Genomic DNA, 20,626 nt, shown 5'->3' with positions numbered 1-20,626 from the left:
GGTATGAAGGCAGAAGACAAATCTGCACTTCAGCATTAAGAGTGAAGAAGAGAGAGGTGGTGTGACTTGCCCAGGCCACCCCATGAGCAGGTGGCAGAGACATCAGGAGATCCTGGACCTCTGTTTCTCATTCCAGCAAAGGAATGAGTGGATGCTGCAGGGAAGAGGCACCTGGGCATTCCTGGGGCCTGAGTGGGCAGAGGGCAATGCAGAAGAGAGAGCTCCTCAGAAGGGCTCGTGCTGCAGCTGTGCTTCTGCAACCCCTGGTAAAGAGTTGTCACAATACAGCACTGCTCCCAGAGTGGCTCAGCAGCAGAGACTGCTCGCCACTGGCCATGGAGAGGGATGACAGCACTGCCGGACTAACCGGGAGGGAGGGGAGGACTGGGAATTGGGAGGAGCCCTCCTGTAGGCTCAATAAGGAGCACTACAAGCTTCTTTAATAGAACAACTGCACTCAGCACAATCACAGAGCTGAGACTGTAAAGTACTGGTAGGTTAATTCGTTTAAACCCAGCATGCCATACAGGGTGCTAATACCACTATTTAGCTCACACAAAACCTGCAGCTCAAAGGTTAAGTAGTTTAATCAGAGCCACACAACCACCTCAGTGAGGAAGGTACTACCAGCCCTAGCTCCTTCTCTTCCCCTCCAGTACTTCCCCTTGTAAAAACAGGCCTGTCTCTACTAGAAAGAATTCTTTGATCTGTGGGGCCCACATCCTGCGGGTGACTGCACAACAAGTCCCAGACCTGCCACAGTGCCAGAGTCATAGGGGAATTTCTGCTCACCTGGACTTACTTCTATCTCAAGGCCTAAAACAATATATAAGTAGATAAATACAGGCTGGAAGTTGAAGAGGATTTATGCTTTTACTAGAAAACCATGTTAACATACAGATCCAAGACCTTGTATCAAACACTACTTTTAAAACCACAAGGGTAACTCCATAGTTACCTCCTGATATGCCAGTGATGTCTGCAACATTCTTGCTGGGAGCTGTGGTTTAAAGACTGTATTGCTGTCCCTAGAAAACATTAGAAAAAAAATCCAGGCAGTCCTCCCCAAGCATACACTTGGTTTCAAAAGAATGAGATTTGCTGAAAAAAAAAAGAAAAAGAAAGAACCTTACATTTTATTTACCTAATGTGATGTTAATTTTTACAGTATAAATGTATTGTTCACTTACAAGTTTCTTTCTGACCATGATGAGAGGGAAAAAGAATAAAAAAGTAATGTTCACAGTGGGGAACATTAAGAAATTCACAACATATAAAATTCATAATAAAGCTGTGACTGCTATGGGTCAACATGGACTACACCACTCTGCTACTGCAATGACAGGTGAGCACTGCAGTGGTATTGGTACCAGTGGAGGATATAAACAGTAAGAGAATTTGCTATCTCAGCTTTATTCACCATTCAGAGCTTTGCCATGAAACAAAACAACTCAATAAATAAAAATTTTAATTGAAAAAAAAAAAGGCTAGCCCACTACTTTACTTTATCTCCCTATTTCTTTTGGAGAAGAGAGCAGACCTTCCTATAGTGATGCTGAGTGGTATACACTCTGCAACCAAAGAAGAGAATGGTAAAGTGTCTCTGTGGCAGAAAGGAGTTAAAAACCTCCCTACACAAATGCATTTTAGTTTTTCATAAACTATACCACAAAACTTAAGGCATGCCTTGACACATGCCAGAGCTCAGGAACTAGTCTTCTGACAGAACACTTCTTAAAGGTACAGCACATCTTGCCACACCAGCAGACAAGGGGCGAAGTGAAAGGAAGGAGACACAACCATCAGGAAAAAATAAAAAGTGCCAGGGGGAAATGAAGTCATAAACCTTACAACTCATCAATTCCTTTGCTACGGTATCTACATAAAGCTCCTTTATCATCAGAAAACAAAGAATAAAGAGTAAAGAAAGTATGAAACCAAACAGGGTCTATTTATACCCTTACTCCTCCATCCCACTGACTTGCTGCCAACCTCTGGAGATAAAGGCATTCTCAAGGATCCCTTTTGGTTTATTGAGGTTAGTCCTAGGACAGCCTTGGTTTTGCTAGTCCTTTATCTTATTTCTGCCCTCACCACAGCCAAGCACTGATTTGTAAGAGAGGACTTGGCCTCTACTTAGACATCTTCCCAACCTTTGGAACACCTCCTGTAGTTCTGCATCCTGTGACCAACCATGCCCGCATGACCACAGCTGCCTCCCTTTAGACAGAGCTGGGCTTTCTGCCTCTTCACCTCCACGTGGGATTGACACATGGCATTTGTCTTTTAGGTTGTGACAAAGAAATGCTCGTGACAGTATCTCCTTCCTAAGCAATCACAAGGTGACACCCAAGAAGACTAGGGCTAGAAAGGGATGCTCTGCCCCTGTCGCCACCTCTGCAGTTAATAATCCATCCAGCAAAGTTTCAGACTTGACCTTCAGGCAACCCAAAGCTGCTGCAGCTCCACTGCCTGCCTCAGAGATACACTGGGTTCCACCAAACATGGCCATCCATGTCATGGCAACCTGCAGACAACCAGGGCCCATTTCCTGGAAGTTTTTCAGTGTGAGGCAGAGCAGTATGAGTGTGCCTACAAGATTTTCTCAGCAGAGAGACCTGCATCTGAGCAAAGAATCATTCAGACTGCAGCCACCATCCAACTCCAGTTTCTTTTCACAGTCTGCTGATGGATGATATTTATTACCTTTACACTGAGCTCCTCAGCCTCCCCACCTTGCTCCCTTCCTGCTTCTCCTTCACCCTTTGCTTTTGTACTCCCTCTTCGTTTTTTGTCTTTCTTGGCTAGCTAATTCTTCCTCAGGCAGTTTTTAACTATAAAGGGAAAGGAAAATAGTTAGTTGGTATTACCACAATATTTTCAAACCACTTTTCAGCTGGCTCTCAGGGAATTAAGGCTTCAATTTGCCTGTTTGGACTGTGAGCTCTTCCTTATCCTTTCCACTTCAGCAGTTCACTTCATTCTTCAGCCAGCAAAACAGGGCTCCAAGGTCAGATATAGAACCCCAGTCCCCAGCATAATCTAACACAGGTCGTGAACTGAGCAGTACCTGCTGAAAGCATCCATGAAATCCCAACCCCTTTGTCAGCAGTAGTTTTTGGTTTTACAGAGCATAGCAATATAAGCAGTTCTTAATATACAGTAGACAGCCAAATCTTTTTTTCTTGTTCTTCAGGAGAAAGGCGTTAGGAGAGAATTAGGACAGGAATAGGCCTGTTACACCCCCATCCAAAATATCAAGCTTTCCATGATACATCAATTCTCCTGGCTTGTAGTGTTGCTCCTAGTTATCTCTGTAAAGGTTCTGGGAATTAAAGACAGTGCAGCAGTCCAAAAAACCACAATGGTTCTACTGGAAGAAGTGAGGACCAATGCTCTTGATTATAGGACCTGTGGCATTACCACCTTCCACTCACATGCTCCTAGGAAAGGAGATGGGGTTCTGAGTGCCAAATGTACCTGTTTCAGGTATTACTGTTGCCCACTCAGTGAATTAAACAATCCACTGTAACCAGTGTATACTCCAAGACAAGCTCAGAACTTTGCTCTTAAATGGAAGCCAAATCTTTAATTTTGATTTAGAAAGTAAGGTCTCAAGAGTTCTGATCAATAAGTAAATCAAACATTTAAAATACTTTGTGCTCTTATTACAAGATCACAAGATAGTGGAAAATTAATCTTACAAAGTAACTGAGCTTATAATACACATGACTTTTTTCCCTTCCTGAGTTCTATGTGAATTCTTTCCTAAACTGCATCTTGCATAATTTTAATTGGATCTCAGAACACCATGACCTTGATGCAGCAGCTACAGTATCTCAGTGCTGTCTTCTACAGTTATATATGGTACAGCACCTTCCAAATCTGTGAACCCTGAGAGATCAGAAGTGTGTGCTGCACAGTGCTATTTTCTTATATCCAAACATTTCTGATTCAAGGTCTTCCAAGAAGGCTCTGATTGCCCTGGAAGGTCACCAAGATAAAGAATCCACTTCAGTAACTCACTGAGTTTCTAATGAACTGCACTGGTGGCCAGCTGTTAGTTACAAGTAATATCCTGTCTTTCTCTCAAAGTCATGATATCGCTTGTCTAATGTTCTCTCTGAGCATGGCTACAAACATGAATTGTGCCTTGAGATCACTTTCCCCTCCTGTGCCTAAGTCAGGGAGTTCACTTCAGACCTGAGGAATGCTCTGCAAACTTGGGGAATCTTTGACTATGGTAGTATTACACTGCTGTTACTTGCTTGGTACTACAGCTCTTTGGAACAAATCCTGTAACCCTGCAAGAATCAATCACAAAACCCTGGTGTTCAATACAAATGGATTCTGTCAGAAAATTCATCATTCTTCCTTTGCCTCACAAGGATATCTTTCTGAATGGAAAAATTGCCAGACACATTTAAAAGACAGTCCAAAATTGCAACATCTATCTGTGCACTTGGACTCTGCAGCACTCAGTGTGGTGGAACTTTCATAGGAACTTAAAAATGGGGACTTCTTGACATCCTTCACACACTTATGCTGAGACAGTCCCTGCAGACTGAGATATTGGGCAGTGGAAACAGCAAGAGTATAAAAAGCCTTAATTGCACAAATTATTTTACACTTGTACCTTTAAATCTTCATTTCACCAGGTCAGCAGGTCCAGTACTATGACCTCTTGGTATGTATCACATTCTAAGTGTTTTCTCAGGATGCTCTGGGAAATAACTTATGTCAAAGGGCAGAGTGATGGAATTTTTTAGACTCCACAGAAAACTTTGGAAAAACTCTTCACTGTCACTGCAGCTCATTAACCATTGGACACAATATGACATCAACACTTGAGTTATTACCTAGGAGGAATGCCTCATTATGAAGGAGGTAAAGCACATTCCATTACATTTCCTTACAGAAAACATTTTTTTCCCCACAAGGTAGCAGCAACTAGATACTTCATCGAGGTACTCCTTCTCTAAAGTCAGCATGGACACCAGCCTCCTCAAGCTACTGGAGGATGCAGCGGAAGAACAGAGGAGTCATTCAGAAGATCTGTGTGTCTTCATCAGTGTTACAGTATCTCCCTTGTCTCTCTCTCCTGATGAGCCCTGCTTTTATGTTCATCAGGCTCCATTTAATCACTTCAAATGACCTATTCTCCAAACTTGGGGTATAGTAATTTACATTGCAAAACAGTTAACGCTCTCTAAAGGCATGTTTTTTCTTTCTTCCTTTTTTTGGGGGGGGGGAGTGCTCCCCTCACAAAACTGCTGGAACCATAAACGTTTTAGGCTTCTGGGAGCTCTGAGCCATCCAGGGTCTTCCAGGCTGGCTGCTCTAGGGCCAGCAGTTCTAAAGACCACTCAGACTGAGCTCCCACACTCTGAAATAGAAAAGAGAAAAGCTGAGGGACTTGAGCAACACTCCCAGTTATTCTGCTGGGATCCTGGTGCAAAAAGCAATGTTTCTAGAATGCACAACTCCTTCATACAGACAGCTATAGGCCAGGTAGTCCCAGGCTTGCAGCCAGCACTTGTGTGAACTGCTTCCTGGGGAGCATGCTCTGTTTTGGGAATATCATTGCAAAAGAAAATAAACTGAAAACCTCTGAAGAGTGGAGAAGCCTGGAGTGTTGTAAACTCCACATTCAAATCTCTGTCCCAAGTCCCTTTGAGATACTTTGGTCTTTATAAAGAGGTTTACACCAAACTTCACCAACTTGACATCTTCACAGTAAGGTAAGGATCATGGGACAATGGACAAAGCTTGGTTCTGTGGAAAAACTACAGCCTTTGCTCACCCTGACTCTTAAAATCTGGCAAAACCATTTGTGTCAACCTAATTTTTCTAAAATTTTATTTCAGGCCCATCTGTGCAAGGTATGAACACAATGACACCTGAGGTGGTGAGGCCACGTGGAAGGGCAGCTGGGCTGGGGCTGTGTCCCCTCAGGTGAGTGGGGAGGGAGCCCTGAAAACAGCCATGTACAACACAAAAAAAATCCAATATAACATGCACCTGTCTGTGAACACATGCTCTCTAGGATATTGCTTCTAACTACATTTTAACTCTTTGACCGAGCCCTTCAGATGGCAAAACACAAAGGTTTATAAATCAACGGCTGTTCATCATATGCAGATTTTTTAATAAAAGATGCCCCTCTTTGGGTTTTACAGCTGGCATGGAAGGGGCAGTGGCTGCAGGGCAAACACAACAGGAATCCCTGGTACCCTCCTCCCCTAGGCAGCTTGAGGGAGCAGCCCAGTGTCATCCCCTCTTTAGAGAGGAGAAAAACCTGGAGCCAGCACCCCTCCTTGGTGTGAGATGCTTCCCACGGGACACTCTGTGACCCTGGCAAACAAACAGAACCTCCTTGCCTTGTACTTTTGCTCTGTCCTCCAAATACGGAACACAGGGTTTCTTCACCACACTCCTTGTATGTACCTGAACAGTGGTTGCACCACTGTAAGTCTTCCAGTGTTGCCGCATCTTTAAAGCTCTAGTCCCTGCTGTGATATTTTGCTGCTTTCAAATTGTAGGGGCATCAGTCAAAAGATAGAAAACAGGGGGAAAAAAAGTTTCTTTTTTTCCCCTCAGTCTCAGAATGGTCAGAATTAGAATTAATTTTATCCTGCGTAGTGTTTTGGCTTGGTTCATATTTATTCCAAGTGAGTTCACGCATTTCTACCCGCAGAAATAAAAGGTCATGCAACCAGTCAATTCACTCTCTCCTAAAAGGTGTGAATTCCTTCTAGGGAGTGAATCACCAGTGTATGGAAAGAAAAGAAAATGCGAAAGTACCTTCTGTGGGACTGTAATCATAGCTGCATGCAATTACAAAATGCACAAGGGGACTTCGGATGCCATTTGTTTGCATCAATTTTTAGGTCATCTGTTTAATTTGGTTGATGAACACGGGGAAAAAATTAACAAAAACTTTTATCTTCTTGCTAAAAATAAAAAAAAATAAATAAAGCAGTCTTGCTTTCTGCAGTGTCTGTCTATGCAGCACAAACATTTGAGCAGACTGGAGGAATCAGGGAGGATGACAGGGAAAGGACTTGAATCACTTTTTTGTAAAATAAATGTAAAATGATCCTGGCCCTCATCTAATACTCCAAGTTAAAAAGGAGATATGTGCATGTATATATGTCCATGTCATTATGATGGTTTTATTAGTCATCTGTTACAGAGATTGGTTCCAAAAGAAAGTTTCAGAACCAGATCTGAACTCCCGAGGAAGGAGAGTATTCAGAATTGAACTTTTGATTACAACTGGCATAAAGATAATTTGAATCCAGGTTTTTGGTTCATTGACTGAATTTGGATTTCCTTGATTTGTTTCATACAAGAATTTAGCATGTCAGTTGAAACATATACACATCTAAACTTATTCTGCTGGAATAAAACAGAAAGTTTCAGTGTTTTTTTACGCTAGTGTATTGCTTCCTATCTAATGCTTTCAACAAAACATCTTCTTGGTTCAAATGTTTTGAAACATGCCTTATAAAAAGGCAAAAGGCTTTCCAACTTATTGCTGGTACCCAGTAGTTTTAAAAAAAAAACAAAATAACAAACCAATAAAAACAGTATAGAAGCCTTTATTTTAAAGGCTGAATTCTTACCAGTGTGTAACTGTCCTTCCCTATGAGAGGGACTAAACTTTTGTAGTCAAAACCAAAGGCATCCAAAACTATTACATACTTTAAGACCTAGCTGAAAGTTTTAATGAAAATATAACCAGGACCCACTTGCATTTCACACTTTTCTTAGACCTTTATCAAGAAATGCTATCTAGTTATGAATGTCAGGCATTGAAACAGCTAAAAGTCCCATTTCAGTTCAAATGCAGAGCACAAGTTCTAAAGACATTATAAAAAACCCAATCAATTTTCAAGCCCATATCACGATTTTTTTTTTTTTGATTTTTTTTTTTTCTTTTTTTTTTTTTTTTTTTGAAGCCTTATTTTGGTAATCCTCATCATTTAACTTCTGGAGGATTATTCAGACCTCAGTGATGTGACTTGTCCTCCTGGAGGAAATGGAAGAGGAATGAAAGGTACTACATTTATCTTTCTTTAATTACCGCAAAATTAAATGTAATAAATATAAGACTTAAGCTGTTATATGGTAGAATTACTTCACATAGTATTAACAGGTAGATATATAGATAGAATATTTATGCTTGTATCTACACTTTACTACTGCCTGTATTCATGAGATGGCAAATAAGTAAAGGAACAAAAACTGGAAATAGCATTTGAATTACTTTCTTCCTTTTAATTACATTCTCCGTAAGAGCTGTGAAGAGAGACAAGACACTCATGACCACAGCAACAGCAGTATAGTGGCCTCGGAGGCCAAAACTGGAAGGTGCATTTAAGATACTCTTGAAATAAAGTTCTGTCATTCCAGTTTGGTCTTTCATTCTTTTTAAGATCACTCAGCTCTAGCTACTAGAAAATGTACAGGAAAATCCAGATCTCGTTCTGTAACTGCTGGAGAAAACTGGGCACATTCAGGGTGCAAAGCATTGCATCCTTTAAAGGATATTTCAGCCTGGTCAGGAACGTCATGCTGGGGATGTGCCTGTTCTCTCCACCAGCTATAAGGAGATTATAATGTGAGGAGTTCAGATATGGATATGGTATTCCAAGCTGTAAATACCTAAAATTAGATGACATGAATGTCATCCCCAGTCTCTTTTTGCCTGATTGATCACAACACAAGTGTAAATAGTCTGGCCTCCAATTAAAGAATGTTTAATTTCCTCAAATATATACTCTGACCCGGGATGAAGAAATCTTCAAGAGCTATCACTGGTTTACAAGGTCAGCTGGTATTTCAAGTTGGGAGATACTAAATTAGTATTTCTAGGAGAATCTGCTGCTGACCAAAGGCATCGAGAGATTGAGAGAAAAAGGACAAAGACTTTCATGAGACAGCCACAATAGAAAGTCTGGCTAAGAACATCTTCTGGCTAGGGGATTTTAAGGAGACTTCAGCTCAGAGTAACACCCTCCAGCAGTGAACAAGAATTGAACAATAAATGAAAATACTGTCAGGTTCTCCTCTTTGTATTGGGAGGAGGAGAAAAAGGGAGCAAACAAAGAGTTACAATTTTGCCAGTAATTCCCATAATACTAATTACTATAAAAATGAGCGCTCCTCTGCTGTGACACAGTAAACCCTGCTAACCTCCTTTATCATCTCAACACTCTCCTACTGACTTTTCTGTCTCCTCATGAGGACAGCAAATATGTCACTTTGCCATTTCTGATTGGCCCTGACATGCCAAGGCTTCTGCATGTGCTAGATTTGAAACCTGTGACATTTCCATGGAATAACACAGGACACATCCAGAAAGTAAAACCTATGTACAAACATTTACAAAGGCTGTGGCCTGCAGGTGTAAACTAATGGGGGCCTGAAGCCTTCAATACCTGTTTCCTATGGCCCCTGTTACAGTACAGCCAGACTCCTAAGATCTTTAAATTATAGCATAACACAGTGAAGGGCAAGCAATACTTCTAACTATAAAAATATGTTGGAATATAAAACTTGAATACAATCAAACTGTAAGCATTGCTTAAAGTTTACTATATTGCCAGCCAAGTAATGCATTTTTGCAAAGGAAAAAACCCAAGTGGTTATAAAATACTGGGTTTATAGTGGGAAGGCAGTGATTTTTCATAAGACTTTGATACTTCCAGTCAGCAAACACTCTGTCAGGGTGGTGGTAAGTTGCTCCAGGCATAATGTTTAATAATGTCTCCTCGCATGGTGGGAACTCTGATCTGACTGTCCATCACAGTAACATTACAGATTACACGGCAATCTATAAACAGTTTATAATAGGATAGTTTGCAAATGCTCCACTAAAAACAAAGTGGAGCTTACACATGTGTCTCTTTTAACTCTGAATTATTTAGAATACCAAGAATAAAAAGTTTAATGATGAACAAACCAAAGATGGATTGTACACAATGAACTTTTAAAATATTTCAGTGAAGCATTAAAGCAGCTTTTAGTTCTGCTGGCAGTGGCTGAATCCTCCTAGGAGCTGTATTTGGAGTTGCAGCTGAGAGAACTCATGTTTGATAGCAAATTAGTTGTTAGACTGTTAATTTAGCTAAGAACAGATGTGGGTATTTGTTTTAGGGAGGGTTGTAAAGTTCAAGAGCAGAAATTTTCTGGGTGTGCTTGAAATAATGCAGGCAGAGGTAGCAGGGATTTCCTGCCTGAGTAATTCTTCCCTCACCTCTTCCAGATGAATCACTTGTGAAGAGCAAAGCAATGCCCATACTCCTCATGACTTGGGACTATCAAGTTCTCATTGTACTACACTACAACAATTCCCCTCTCTGCTACTGACATCCTTAATTCACATGTCAGAGAATCCAGAGTGGCAGTACCTAAACAGCACCCTAGAAATCCTAAAGGAAAAAAGGTACAGGACAAGTAAAAATGAGTGGTCTCATTTTTCTCTGTTTGAAACATCTGTGCCCAGTTTACAGAACAAGATAAATTCTACTGTAGGTTTCAGCCTTGCATATGTCCCTGGAAGTGTTTAAGGCCGGGTTGGACAGGGCTTGGAGCAACCTGCTCTAGTGGAAGGTGTCCCAGCCCATGGCAGGGGAACTGGAACAAGATGGTCCTCAAGGTCCCTTCCAACCCAACACTGCGACTATGATTAGAGCCATGCAAGGTTCTGGCAAACTGTAGTTTATAGGGGACCATTTACTCCTGCAGCCTGGGATGAGACCAAGTAACACTGTAGGAAAATCCAGCTACCACTGCAATGAAGTAGCATAGAACAGGAATTCCCACCATTGCCACTCCATACAGTTTGGGAAGAAAGCATGCATTACTACCAAGTCAATCGAAATAGACGTTTTCAAGAGCCAACCCGTTAGAAAAGACACCGAAGCCACAGCAGAGGTTAGACTGCAGTTTAGTGACAAAGTAAATAAATATCTATACGTTCAGAAAGAAAATTCTTTTGTAGGACAAAACTGACAATTGTTTTCTGAGAAAATTTTTAAGTTGTTTTGAAAAAAACAAGAGTTACTACATGTGATGATAATGTTAAAAAGAAAACAACAACATCAAAGACAGAGTAAGCACATTTACTCTTTCCTTTCACATAAATGCATTTGCACACCACCATACACACTCTCCTTTGATGACTAGCATTTAACGAAGTGATTTCAAGTAAACATTAAAAATGTTCTTCTTCCTAAAAATCTTGAATCTCAAACACAAATCCAATTCTAACAATGAATATTATGGGTTTGGCCAGGCCCCCTGCAGAAAAGCTGCAGCTGTGTAAGACATTCCTACAGCTCAGCTGTTCAGTGTCCCTTCTTGCCACACCCATATATACATCAATCACATATGGGTCATTTGAGAATCCCTCATTGCTTTAGTGCACAGCCAGCCAGGGCAGCTAAATCTGTTTCTGCAACACAACTGTGATCTTGGTGAACAGCAGCTGAATGCTCTCATTCAGCTTGAGGGTGCTGTGGTGGGTGACACCCCAGCTTTTCCATCACCCACTCTGGCTCTCCTCCTTAGGGCTTTTTTCCTCAAGGACATAAAGTTATTTAGAGGCTCCTCTCAGACAGCAACAATTCAAGCAATTTTCTGTATTGCTCACTCACAATCCTGATTCAGCTGTAAATAGATTTCCAGCTGAAAGTTCATGAATAGCACTTTTTAAGCTGCATTAAAGCTAGATAGATGCAGACTGGCATGCACTGATGCTATAGACTCCAAAGTACTGCACTATTATTCAGGTATTTTCCTGTGGCAGAAAACATGGAAATTTTGGAGGAGGGATGCTAACCCTGCTGACTCCAACGAAACAAACTCTCCAGGTCTCTGAATTTGGAAACATTTTCCAGTTGCAATTAGTATTGCAGAAACATGTGCTTACCTGCTAAAGGAAGAAGAAAACAGGACTGAATAGTAAACAGGGGAGACTCTGCATCAAGTGTCCAAGAGCCAACATGAAAATTCTTGACAGGTGATATAAACTGGTTGAAAAAAGTCAGGCCCTTACAAAAAAGTCAGCTCTGCAATGAAAGATGAACAAAAGAGTAGTGTTGTAAATATTGCTATTCTACAATATGTTTCAAGAGTGCACTAATAAACCCATAATGACATACACAGAAGTAAAATAAGCCCAATAATCAGTGCTGTTCTGCCTCATTGGTGACTCAAATATTTCTTCTTGCACTTTTCCCTTTTCTGTTTTTTCTTCTTCATGGGGAGCAATTCATTGGCACCAACATTAAGCTACACTTATCTCTAAAGAAGGCAAGAGAGTTTCCAGGGGCACAGACAGTGCAAGCAGTTCTGTGTCCCAGCATTAACGAGGTGACAAAAAAAGGTTTGAAACATGCTGCATGATCTACTGTGATCAGCTTTGAAAAGCAGATGTCCTGGATGCCCAGGAAAGTCTTAAATGCATCATTTAGAAATACTGGGAATTCTTCCTTTAGGGCTTCAAATGATGGGTGTAATATCACTGCCTGCCCTGGTCTGGTCTTGAAGTGCCCCTCTGAGGTGACTATTAACATAGTTAACAACTCCAGAGTGGATAGACTGGTGCAACACAGAATTAAGAATTATGTGAATTCTAACCCCAATAGAAACACTTTCATAATTTAAAGATTATTTTTGCAAATAACTGGTCAATAAATATAGAATACTATTAGGAAAATCATATATGTGTGTGTCTGTGTGTGTGTGTGTATATGTACACACACACATACATATATATACCATACACACAGATACACAGTGGTATTCACATGCATACACATTCTGAGTACAGTTCTTCATGCCTTGCACTTTGCACAGTCATTAGTACCAGCTCTAACACACTGCTAAATTTAACTAAACATACATAGATGTCCTTTATGGCTTAGTTCATCCTGGGTATAAACCACTCTTGTTTTGTGACATTCATACCCACTTTGCAAGGATGTGGCTGCACATGTTTAAAAATATGTATTTTAAAGTTAACCTTTCCTGCACTTGAGAGAGCTAAACAATCCCCTTATACTCCTACCTTTGTCTGCTCCATGGGTATCAGCTTCATTCTGTTACCACTTATTTTAGGCGAACTTAGAGATGTTAGCTTAAGTCCGAGCATTGGGCAAAGCTGGACATTTTGCCTGCAATGCATTCAGGACCACAAACACAAGCAGCTCAGCAGAGAGCTGCAGAACTGGAGAAATCACTCTCGGTTGGAGGCTACAGAGCCTTGAACTGGTGTCCTGAGCACCTGGGCCAAGGTAGGGAAAGCAACCTCTCAGCAGCATGCGGGAGATAACACATAAACAAAATCGACATGAGGTGGTGCAAAAACACAAGGTACAAACACAGTCACACCAGAGCAACAACTCCTGTGGACACAGCTGGACATTGCATGAGTATATGAAAAACTGCTCTAATTGTATGAGAAATCCCAGTGATGTGTTTAGGCCTGAGCAGCAGGCCTCAACCCAAGTTGACTTACAAGATGACCCTGGGCAATATGTGACTAACACCATCAGTATCATTTAGCTAAAAATAGATGACTAAGACGCTTATGCTAGCTGGCTCCTTTAGAAACTTTCACATACTAGTTAGTTATCTCCAAGAAATGAATCATTTTAAGACATTTCAAAACCGACATGAATAGAGACTTGTTTCTACAATATTTTACAGGAAACCCTCCCAGCCGAGGCCTGGGCTCTGTCTGGCCAAGTCTTGGCCCCTGCTGGTCAGGAAGCATGCCCTCAGATCCAGGAGTCTCTGTGCTAAAAATATAATCAAGTCACTTCGACTTACTGATTTGGGCCTATAAAAGCTGGGCCCACTTTCGGGGTGAATTTGGAGACTTCACCTATGGGTGGACACACTGTGTAGGATTTTCCCAATTGCTGAGAAGGGTTCTGCAGGTCCTTGCTGTGAAACTGCCTCCAGCAGCGACTGCTGACTCTGGATGATGGTAAAGTATTTAGGCAAGTGGTGATATATCTTTCTCAATCACTATCCTTTCTCTTGTATAGTAATGATTTGGTGCATTACCTTGCTTATTTTTGCTTGTTGCTAAAGCCAAGTGCATAGTTTTACTGGATGTATCATTTTACTTTTGTGTTGCCTTGATATTCGTAGTAAAATAAGACCATTCTTTCTATTGGTGTCTGTGTCCTTTAAATTGCCCCACTGTCCTGGGTTGCAGTGTATTCTATTACCATCCTCAGGAGCTGTTGAAACCAGGTGGGGCAGTGCTTCCTTGCCTCCTCCCCCCAGACTATCTTTCTGTTAATTGCCCATCATTGTCCTGCCACCTGACTCAGAGATAACTCCCTCCGGACTATCTTCTGTTAATGAGCCTAATCAACACTTTGCCTCATGACTCATTACCCCATTGTGAGATGCTCCACCCAGAGGGAGGAACCAAGCATCCCATTGTGGATATAATCTGGGACTCTGACCACCAGAGACAACCCTTCCCACTGGATTTCCAGAGGACAGGAGCTACACAGCCACCATTGGACTTTCTGAGGAAGAGCAGACTCTTTTACTACAGGATCACTGCTTCAGAGGACTGCAGCCACCATTCTACCAGACTGCTACCACCACCCTGCCTAACAGGGTGTCAGGTTGTACCTTGACTCTGTCAGTTTGAACCAGTGTTTTCTTTTACTTTTTTTTTTCCCTTTTCTTTAATTTCCATTAAATTGTTATTCTGACTTGGTGCCTCCCACTGGTTTGTTTTCAAACTAGTATACCCACCAACTGGCAGAACACCCACTGATTTCAGACAGATATTATTGACAAAGAGCACAATAATAGCTATTTGGTTCTCAAAAAATGAAGTGCTTATGCATGTGAAAATAGTGTTTTGCTTGGAGAACCTGCTTTGGCATTTCTATGCTAGCAGATTTTTAAAAATCCTCCATTTTGCCTATAACCAGTGATAATTTGATCAGTCAGGATAATAAACCTACATCATAGTGCTATTCTTTAGGATTTGAGGAGGTCATTTCAGAATAAAACTCCACTGCCTTTTTCACTTAAACTGACCTAAATTTGACAATTAAAGCTCAGCTATTCCATCAATGCAAGAATGAAGTATAAATTATCAGGGTTTTTTAATTTGTGAAATACATTTATCTTGCTTTCATCTAATATTCAGTATATCCAAAACAATGTATAGGTTCAGCAGAAAAAGAGAATGCCTAAAAAAAACCCAACCCATGATGCTGTTGTACAGAAGTTCCAGGAGATTGTAATTAAATATTCCTTTCTCCAGCTGAGCAATCGGTGCAGCCTTTGGCAGATAAAGCAAATGAAGAATTCATTTGTCATCAAGTATTGATACCATCCCTTAAACCAGCATTTCCCAGAAGCAGAATTTCCGAATTGCATGACCGTTTTCTTGGGCACACGATGTTGGCCCAACCCTCTACTCCAGGGAAAGCAGCAACACAAGGCTCTCAGAAGGATCCCTGTTAATGACCCAAAATTACCATCAGGCTGTAGCTTTGGAGACCTCCTGACTAGCACATAAAAAAACATGACTCCCGGGGTTTTTGGACCCTAAAGCTGCCACAAAATCTAGAGTCATCTCAAATTGTTCTGAGCCACATGGCAGTACAGTTTCCAGGTAAATTCTACATGTGAGGCAGAGGAAAAGATGTAGTGTGGTTACTGATGCTGTTTGGGAATTTGTTCAAAACCAAAATTTTACTCCTGGTAGAGGTGATAGTAGTCCAAATGTTATTGGACATACAATTTTATATGTATCCAAAAATAAAGGGCAAACCACAGGACCACTCCTCGCAAGTGCAGTACAAGTAATACAACTACCCTCCTTTTCTAAGTGACTGTATTTTGAAATTAATTTATTTCAGTGGGTGCAATTGATTTCTCATACAACATGAACTTGCTCAGTGAAGGGAGTATCAGTTCTTCCTCAGTACTGACAACAAGAGCTGCTGTAAATCAGTATTTCAGTGTAGCTGACAAGAGCTGCCCCACTTATCATCTATTTCTCAGCCAGCTACAGCCTGAGAAATCGGTCACACAGACTCTAATTTTGGCTGTTACTGCGGATGTCTTTCAATTCAGCATGAGTGGCCAGCAAATAAGCCCTATCATTTCAGTGACTGCATTCCACAAAGGTGCAAGCCAAGTATCAAAGCTCTGGCTGCAAAAGGTGATTGCAATTAAACTCTAATCAGTCTGGCAGGCTGATGTGATCAGGGTCTGTTGTGTTAAAACCCACTGTGGCTCTATTATGAACCTTTTCCTACTGCAAAACTTTAATCTGGGGCTGCAATGACAGGGCAGTGTATTGATGGCTGGAGACTGAAAAGGCCTTGGTCACTACTTACAAAATTTTGCCAGGTCAGCTCAATCAACCACAAATGTGGAAAAAAAGTGCATGAAGAGTGAAATGAAAAGACATCAATATAAAATGCACCATCCATACTCTTGGCTTTATTCTTCAAGTTACATGCATGTAGTTTTTCCTTCGGGCTATCTCAGCTTTATTTCAATGGCCTCTTGTACTTCTGGCATTCCCCTCCCCTTCCATTTAACTAGTCAGCCTACAACTGGTATCAACACAAAGAACCACATGGTTCAGCCTATGATTGACTTCCCAAGCACCATGGTTCACTCTTCTTTCAAGCCTGTGAAAGACTTTTTCGTCTCTGTTTTTACCAGAGATAAAAAGATGACAGTATGTCTTCCGGGTTTTACATCCCTGATCTTTCTGTATTTCACTCTAATGGAATAAAGTTCTTACTATAAAATCAAATTATAACTAAAGGATGAATTGTGATGAGTTCTGGCCAGAGAATAAGATAGAAAAGCCCCTGTTGACTTTCCCTGGGGCAACACTGTACCTCAGACAAATAATTAGATTGTTTTTAAGGCTGACATTTCATAGCGGATTTTTTTTTTTTGCTGACAGCCTGTTTCTGTTGCATGTATTGCTGACTTTCTTTTCTGCTGCATTAGTGACAATCTGCTTTTATATCTCTGAGGACATAAACTAATGAAGATTGCAACCTAAAGGAAATAATTCTCCTGAAAATCCTTCAAGCTACTCTTAAAAGAAGCCAGATGAAAAAGTTATAGAAAGCTCTGCAATAAAAAGTGTCAAACTTAACTCTGGAGACAAAGGGAAAGCAAGAATGTACTAAAAACAAAAACTAAAATTTAAGGGGCTGATTACAGGATTAACATGGTCTAAAAGCATCAAAATATCTCCCATCTTATCTCAGATTATGACTTTTTCAATACTCAAAGCTCCTACTTAAAACCTCTCTTCACACTCACAACTCCAGGAATTCATATTTAGAATCTCTTTCATTCTTCACTTCTCATAAACTGACTCTTAAACATAAGGACTAACTGATCACAGGGAAAATCATGCACAGATCTCTGCCAGCTGCTTACATGGGTGAGAGTGGTGACACTTTGCAGAGAGCACCTAGTGAACTGCATTTCACAGCACCCCAAGTTTAATTCATATTCAGCTAAGTGAAAACACCTCGCAAGCAAAGCTTCCAAATTCAACTGCATCACTGACAGAATTTTCACACACTGCAACCAGGCTGTGAATTTAATCCTGGAGGTAGAAGAGCAACACATTTTTCAAGGGTGAACTACAATTTAACAAAACAGATAGAAAATGTTGATGATGGCTATGTTCCTCAAATTCATAAATTCATGTTTTTATAGACATTTTTAAATCCTTCTGCACTGCCTTAGCTCTGCCTTAAGGAAAATCATAGAAAAATATTGAACCATTTCAGCAGGAAATGACTAGAAAATCCTATTTATAGTGTGCATAATTTGAAGTTAAATTCACCTTTGATGTATTAGTGCCTTGGTTTACAGGCTGTCCATTTACAAGTCTCACATGAAAGTCCATATCCCACAGTGATTTCAATAAAACATTAAAGCTTCAGGTTAACTCAAGAAGAGTTCTTGGATGGGTGGGCACAGCATAACTGGACGCTGAAAGTTCCCTTTGAACTCTCCATGGGCTCTTTCAGGACAAAACAGAAAGGTCTCTTCTTATCTTCCATTAAAGCACTTGAACTCATGAATTTTTGAAGTAGCATTTGAAGGGTTTTACTGCTAGAGGATCCAGTGAGTGTAAACGAGGTCCTTTTTTAAGAATTTCACTTGAGAACCTGCTGGGTCTCCTTTGCTGGCTAGTTGCTTTAGGCATCTCGCAGACAAGAACTGTCGACTGCTTTACCCCTGAATTTGAAAACTGAACAAATCCAGGGAGGACATTTTGTGCAGCAGCCTAGCACTAGCTCTGCAGCAACACTTCTCTGCCCACCACAAAACAGAAGAAGAAAAAAAAAAAAAAAAGAAGGCAGCATTCTACTTCATCTTCCTTTGCTTTTGACTGAAATGCCAACATTTCTTATTGGTTTCCTTCCTCATTCCCAAGAACTGTGGGAGGTGGGAAAACAAAAAGGGAACATGTCAATTTGTCCTCCTATTCCTTCACAGTGGGGAGGTCCTGCCCAGAGTCATCCTCACTCAGTGAGCCCAGTGCTCAGCTTGTCTGCCAAGGTGTCACACCACATGTGGAAAACATCTTCAGGAATAGCAGTTTCCTATTAAGAACAATAGCCACCCTCTAAGGAGATTAAGACAGTGATGGATCCTGGGCAACTTGGACTCAAAGCCAGCTAAGAGAAACAAATCTCACCCTTTTCATCCAAGCCACCGCTCCTGGCCAGCAGCAAGCAAGCTTTGGAAGGAGCATGAGAAGAGGGGGAGAGAGGCATCTGACAGCAGAGCAGAGCCAAGAGTGACTTCCCGTGCAGCAGGAATTTATAGTCTGTATGGCAAAAAGTAACTGCAAAGCCACAACCCACAAACCCCCTTGACAACTTTATCTGTCTCTTTTCACAGTTCTGTAGACTTTGCTGAACATGCTCTAAGGATCACCAAGGTTATCATGAACATCCCTACTCAAACCACCAGGCTTCTGGCACAGCACCTTTCAGGAATACACCTCTCACATGTCTCTATTTTCAGAGCAGAGCTGGGCTTACTTATTCCCTCGGTGGGGATCACAAGCCTGACAATGCCAGAAATGGCACCAGATAGAGGCATACGCAGAGTATGTAGTGGAGTTTTACAAGAGATGCTCACAAGGCCCCAGTGGCAAACAAAAACTGTGAGTGGGTTACATGGATAGTACTCCACCGTCATGAATCCTGAAAACAGAAGTAATAGTCACTTGCATTTATTAGTATGAGGGAAACAGGAAAAAAAATGAACATTAAGTAGGCAGTTCCAGTTCATCCTAAGCTCATCAGAGATGGCTTTTCAAGTCAAGGCTTTTCAAGCAAAGAGAAATAAAATAAATGATGCCACTATTATCCCTTCTGCCCCTTCTCCTGCCCTACCAAAGCAAGGATGGCCGACGGGCTGTGTTTTATTGTTGCTGTGTAAATCCAGTGGTGTCAGCTCTGCTGCCAAGAGAGGTGAAGCTTGGCTGAAGCTGCCAGATGCATTACTACGATACTTTCTGCTTCAGCAGCCTTGCAGATTTTGAAGAAATGCAGCAAATAGCTGGAAGCAGCAACTTCTTATATTTCCTCTGACATTTCTACCACATTCTCAGACTCAGATTCTGACTCTACATGAGATGGCATCCACTTAGACAAAAGCTTCCCCAGGAAACCCAGAAATATGAGAACACAGCCTGCATCTGCTGCCATTCTCAGAGCACACACTGCTGCCTGAACCCCTTGAGAATAACAGGAGAAAAGGCTATAAAAGAAGTTTCTGCCTCCTCTCCAGTGAGGATGATATGCCTGCATATATTACTATGGGAGGAGACAGAGCAGGTCTCTCATCTCTTAGTTCACAAAGTCTGGGGAGATGTGAGTACAGGGCGTGGACTTCCACCAAGATTGGCAAGTTCATGGCTCCATTGATCCTCCATAACTGAAACCAACCAGAGGCTGGATAAGCCATGCACCAAAGTTGGGACTTGGTGTGCTGGAGGCAGTATGTAGGGAATGGTTTTGTGGGAAATAAACTAACAAAAAAAGAAGAGCTAAAGAGAAGTAGCAGCAATTACAGGGCTATCACAAAAAGCACTTGGATTCAACTCAGCTATCTTTTTGAGCTTGTGCCATCACTAATTTATATTCCTACATTGCAAATATATGTGATGTAAAGACTGCCATCCCATCATGACCTCTCTGAACAGTTATGAGACACCCCTTGAGCCCCTAAACTATATTCAGATTCTCAGTAATGACTCAGTTGCAGAGCTATTCTCAGGGATTAACAACTGCCTGAATGGTCCTTCAGCCTCAGGAAGGGACACTTGCCAGTGACTCATCTCTGGAAAATCTCTATCATCATTAGTAACACTGGGAGAGGAGTATCCAAAATTGTGTTATGCTGGATTTTTTTTTAAAATTGAGTACATAAGGTATTCTTCTACTGATGTCAACAGTACTGGATCAGGACACAGGTTATCATGAGACCACCTAAAAGAGCCTGTGGCTCTGGGAGAGGAGAAGTAAATTCCCCATTCCTTGCACTGGGTGAACCCCTCATATAC

At 41.3% G+C, this 20,626-nt stretch overlaps 1 protein-coding gene across 4 annotated transcripts in view; it reads right to left on the bottom strand.

Moving 5' to 3' along the window:
* Positions 1-20,626, bottom strand: part of PRR5 (proline rich 5) — a 99,142-nt gene that overhangs the window by 52,120 nt on the left and 26,396 nt on the right. For 2 of the 4 annotated variants that reach the window (XM_042050653.1, XM_042050657.1), the window contains exon 2: positions 11,942-12,080. The exons of 1 other annotated variant lie outside the window; for it this stretch is intronic. The gene's annotated coding sequence lies outside the window, so the exon portion shown is untranslated. Of the gene's footprint in view, positions 1-958; positions 978-11,941; positions 12,081-20,626 lie in introns of those variants that run through there. One more of the 4 variants, XM_042050655.1, reaches the window with a different exon arrangement.

The sequence above is a fragment of the Corvus kubaryi genome, unplaced genomic scaffold (genome assembly GCF_017639235.1).
Source record: "Corvus kubaryi isolate FWS band 111438036 unplaced genomic scaffold, C.kubaryi_AGA036_p1.0 74, whole genome shotgun sequence".
NCBI lineage: Eukaryota > Metazoa > Chordata > Aves > Passeriformes > Corvidae > Corvus > Corvus kubaryi.
The sequence above is the reverse complement of the archived record's forward strand: the minus strand, read 5'-3'. Positions and strand labels throughout refer to the sequence as shown.